This window comes from Carlito syrichta, unplaced genomic scaffold, assembly GCF_000164805.1.
Source record: "Carlito syrichta isolate Samal-C Ts95f unplaced genomic scaffold, Tarsius_syrichta-2.0.1 Scaffold305867, whole genome shotgun sequence".
NCBI classification, from domain to species: Eukaryota; Metazoa; Chordata; class Mammalia; order Primates; family Tarsiidae; genus Carlito; species Carlito syrichta.
The window spans coordinates 515425-520897 of NW_007249963.1; the positions used below are offsets into that span (position 1 = coordinate 515425).

The window sequence follows — 5473 nt, forward strand, 5'->3', positions numbered from 1 at the left end:
AGGGTCTCTACTTTGAAAACTAGGGTCTCTACTCCAGAGGATAGGGTCTCTACTCGAAAAATACGGTTTCTACCCCAGCGGACAAGGTCTCTACTCTAGAGACTATGGTCTCTACTCCAGAGGATATGGTCTCTTACTTCAGAGGATAGGGTCTCTACTCCAAAGGATAGCATCTCTACTCCAGAGGGCAGGGTCTTTACTCTAGAGAATAGGATCTCTACTCCAGAGACTACAGCCTCTACTACAGCAGATAGGGTCTCTACTCCAAAGGATAGGGTCTCTGTTCTGGAGGACAGAGTCTGCAATTATACAGTCCTTAGAAACCACACCCTTCTGTCCCCAAGCTGTTCCCCTGGCTTAGCTCTTCAAGTTCACAGTGTCCATTCACACTAACCAGTTCAGTCCCTAAACTTCCTACCTCAGGCCCATTGTGCTTCTTGTTCCATCCGACATTCTGCCTTTTCCATCTCCCACTCAACTCACCAACGTGGCTTCCTTCCAACCTTCGGGTCTTGGTTGAAAGGCCACCTCCTCAGAGAGGCCTTCCCTGATCACTCACTAATGCAGACTCCCCCAGTAATGTTCTATCCTCTGATTTTCTCCTTAGAGAAAATCTATTTTCTTGTATATTCTGTCCTCTCAAAAGTCCGCTGAGGGCAGAGACCTTGTCTAAATTATGATCTATAACCTTAGCACTTACCAATTAGCACAGTAACTGGCACAGTCAGTGCCCAATAAATATGGGATAAGTGAAATAACATTGAATTAGTTCCAGCTAATTGTCTTCATTTCTGCCACTCCATCAAGTTTCTTTTTTTTTTTTTTCTTGAGTTGGAGTCTCACTCTGTCGCCCAGACTGGAGTGCAGTGTCCGCTCCCGGCCACCGCATCCTCGACCCGCTGGGCTCCGGCGGTCCTTCCGCCTCAGCCTTCCGAGTAGCCGGAATTACAGGCGTGCGCTACCACGCCCAGCTAATTTTTCGATTTTATTGTAGGGATGAGATCCCGCCTGCCCAGGTGGGTCTCGAACCTGCGAGCTCAGGCAATCCACTCACCTCAGCCTCCCAAAGGCGCAGGATTACAGGCTGAGCCACCGAGCCCGGCTTCCATCAAGTTTCTAAGCAAACCAACCACCTGGGAAGGCATGCTGGGCATAACAATGGCATACTTTGCCTCCCCTGCCAGTCCACAGTTAGCCCACTCATGGTAAATCACTCATCTTGTGGGAAAAGAAAGCCTTCCACCAGCAACAGCCTTAAAGACCACAGGTCGGACCAGGCGCGGTGGCTCACATCTATAACCCAGCACTTTGGGAAGCCGAAGTGAGAGGATTTCCTGAGCCTGTGGGTTCAAGACATTAAAAATACAAAATAAGCCAGGCATGGTGGCTCATACCTGTAATCCCAGTATTTTGGGAGGCGAAGGCAAGAGGATTGCCTGAGTCCAGGGGTTCGAGACCAGCCTGGGCAACTTAGCAAGACCTTGTCTCTACACTAAGTCAAAAAATTAGCCAGGATTAGAAGTGCCCGCCCATGGTTCCAGCTACTTGGAAGGCTGAGGTGGAAGGATCACTTGAACCCAGCAGGTCAAGGCTGCGGTGGCCATGAGCATGCAACTGCACTCCACCCTGGGTGACAGAGCGTTACTCCTCAAAAAAAAAAAAAAAATATATATATATATATATATAATAGCTGAGCATTGTGGCTCACACCTATAGCACTTTGGGCATTGTGGCTCACATCTATAGCACTTTCGCTTTGGGAGGCCAAAGTGAAAGGGTTGCTAGAACCCAGGAGTTCAAGACCAGCCTGGGCAACATAGTGAGACCCTGTCTCTATAAAAAATAAAAATAGCCAGGTATGGTGGTATGCACCTGTAGTCTCAGCTACTCAGGAAGCTAAGGCAGGAGGATCACTTAAGTCCAGGATGTCAAGGCTGCAGTAAGCTGTGATCATGCCACTGCACTCCAGCCTAGGCGACAGAGCAAGACCTCGTCTCTAAAATAATAATAATATATTAATCTAAATTTTTAAAAAATCCAAAATATCATCAGACAAAAAAAAATGTTTACTATGTGCCAGACACTGTGCAAAGCGTATAGTGTGAATTATCTCATCTAATTCTCACGACAGCACCACGAGCCAGGTATCATTGTTATCCCGATTCTACAAATGAGGAAAAGGTGCACAAGGTCATGCAGATGGTTAGTGAAGAAACCCAGATGTGAACCCAGGCAGACAGACCCAGAAGAGTCCTCACTCTACCACATGGTACCCATTTCATCCCACAGGGTATCCGAGCATCCTCCCTAGAAACACATGCTTGTAGCGCACACCTGTAGTTCCGGCTACTTGGAAGGCTGAGGCGGAAGGATCGCCAGAGCCCAGCAGGTTGACATTGGGAGAGTGGCCTTGAGTGTGCCACTGCACTCCAGCCTGGGCAACAGAGTAAGACTCCATGCTTAAAAGATAGCAAAAAGTCCAGGCTCGGTGGCTCAGCCTGTAATCCCGCGCCTTTGGGAGGCTGAGGTGAGTGGATTGCCTGAGCCTGAGGGTTCGAGACCCGCCGGGACAACTTGGCAAGACCTCATCTCTACAATAAATTAAAAATTATCCAGGTGTGGTAGCGCGCGCCTGTAGTTCCAGCTACTTGGAAGGCTGAGGCGGAAGGATCGCCGGAGCCCAGCAGGTCGAGGCTGCAGTGGCCGGGAGCGGCCACTGCACTCCGGCCTGGGCAACAGAGGGAGACTCCAACTCAAAAAAAAACAAAACAAAACAACAACAACCAAAAAAAGATAGCAAGAAGTGACGATGCCAACCGAGTTACTGATGGCTCAAATGTTTTAGAGGTGTGGGACGAAGTCGGCAGAAGAGACCAGCCTGGGTAAACCAGACCAGCCTGCATCTAAACCTGGGAAAAGCCAACAGCCAGACTCCCAAAAAAGCCTTCAGAAAGGAGACAATACTAGCAAGTCACGGTGGCTCATGCTTATAATCCCAGCACTTTGGGAGGCAGAGATGGGAGAATCGCTTGAGCCCAGGAGTTTGAGAACAACCTAGACAACATAGTAAGATATCTCTCTACAAAAAATAAAATAAAATAAAATGAAGTAAAAATGCTTTGGGAAGAAGTGAAAGGCTCAGCCCCCAGAACAAAGAATATCCCAAGGATATATGGCAGAATATCCCCAGGAGGTTTGTCTTGAAGGGCTGTCTGAACGGGAAAACCCAAACTCAAAACATTTTTTTTCTGTCCTCTGCTTCAACAACGACCAACACAGAAGACTTTTGTAACCAAACCAACAAGCAAGCAGTCAATCCCACAGCAGACACGAGCCAGTGTCCTTGAACCCAGTTCTATCCCAACACCACCGACCTGGAGACCATATCAGATCCCACAGGCTGAGGCTCAGACCCACAACACTCTACTGGAAGTAGAGGCTCAGACCTCTACTTCCAGTGCCAATCTCAAGCCCCCACTTGTTTTACCTGTGCTTCTGACCGGCCAGCTACATCTTGGGGATCCCAAAACCCCCTCCTTCGGTTTGATTAATCTGCTAGAGTGGCTCACAGAACTCGGGCAACATTTATGTTTACTAGTCTATTATATAGGATGGCACAATGAATACAGATGAAGAGACACACAGGGCGAGGTATGGAGTGGGGCACAGAGCTGGAGGCCTTCCCTGGCGCCCCACCCTCCAGGAACCTCCACGTGTCCAGCTCTCCAAAAGCCCTTCCAGCTCCATCCTCTTGGATCTTGTGTGGACACTTAATTGGACAGGCATGACTAAGGCATGGAGAGCCATGGAGTGACAGGATTGGACAAAGGGCTATAATCCAATACTAACTGTATGGGAAAATCCAGCATAACCTGTCTGTTCTGATTCTTCCAGTCCTCTCTGAATGGCATTCCTTCCCCCAGGGGAAAGGGCAGGACACTCTGGAATTGGGGAGGGGGGGATGTCTTATGTACTTTCTGTTGAATTTTGCTGTGAACCTAAAACTCCAGCACTAAAAAATACTCTTTTTTTAGTCAGGTCGCACTTTGTTGCCCAGGCTGGGGTGCAGTGGCACAATCATGATGATCTCAGCTCATAACAGCCTCAACCTACTGGGCTCAGGCGTTCCTTCCACCTCAGCCTCCTAAGTCACTGGGACTACAGTCACTTATTTATTTATCTTTAATAGTCTTTATTAGGCCAGGCACAGTGGCTCACACCTGTAATCCCAGCACTTTGGGAGGTTGAGGCAAAAGGATTGCCTGAGTCCAAGGGTTTGAGACCAGCCTGGGCAACTTGGTGAGATCTCATCTCTATAATAAATTAAAAATGTAGCTGGGCACGGTGGCATGTGTCTGTAGTTCCAGCTACCTGAAGGGCTGAGGAGGAAGGATCACCTAAGCCTAGCAGGTCGAGGCTGTGGTGGCCATGAGCATGCCACTGCACTCCAGCCTGGGCAACAAGAGTGAGACTCCAACACATATAAAAAATTTTAAAATGAGTCCGGCATGGTAGTGTGCTCCTGTGGTTCCTGCTACTTGGAAGACTAAGGACGAAGGATCACCTGAGCCCAGCAGGTCAAGACTGCAGCGGCCATGAGCATGCCACTGCACTCCAGCCTGACTGACAGAGTGAAACTCTGATTCAAAAAAAAAAAAGGATTCCAGCATGGGCAACTTGGCAAGACCTCAATGCTACAATAAATCAAAAAATTAGTCAGGTACGGTGAGACTCCAACTCAAAAAATAAAAATAAAAAAAGATCAATAAATAATAAGAAAAACTTGGGCCAGGCGCGGTGGCTCATGCCTATAATCCCAGCACTTTGGGAGGCCAAGGTGAGAGGATTGCCTGAGCCCACGGGTTCAAGATCAGCCTGGGCAACTTGGTGAGACCTCATTTCTACAATAAATCAAAAAATTAGTCAGGCGTGGTGGCGAGTGCCTGTAGTTCCAGCTACTTGGAAGGCTGAGGCGGAAGGATCGCCGGAGCCCAGAAGGTCGAGGCTGCGGTGGCCGGGAGCGTGCCACCGCACTCCAGCCTGGGCAACAGAGTGAGACTCCAATTAAAAAAAAAAAAAGAAAAACTTGGATACATGGCATGATGGAGAAAAAGGAGTCAAGGATGACTCACAAGTCGGATGACTGGAAGGAGATTGGTGTCCAGCAGAATGAGGAAGTTGGAAAGTGGGGCCTGTTTTTAGAGGCAAGAAAGAAAGAAGCTGAGTCTGATTGGGAACACGTGGGGTGATGGAGGCCATCACACAGGATGGTATTCCGGCATCTGGAGAAGAATTTGGAGCTCAGATAAGAAAGGGGTACAGGGATGCCAATTAGAGAAAAAGGTTCAACATAAAATGTTCTGCTTTAGCCGGGCTCGGTGGCTCAGCCTGTAATCCCGTGCCTTTGGGAGGCTGAGGTGAGTGGATTGCCTGAGCCCGCGGGTTCGAGACCCGCCTGGGCAACTTGGCGAGA

General features: G+C 48.8%; 1 pseudogene; it reads left to right on the plus strand.

Annotated features, from left to right (window-relative positions):
* The first annotated feature begins 5102 nt into the window (after positions 1-5102).
* The window catches only part of LOC103265135, a 46698-nt pseudogene continuing 46327 nt past the window's right edge, over positions 5103-5473 (plus strand).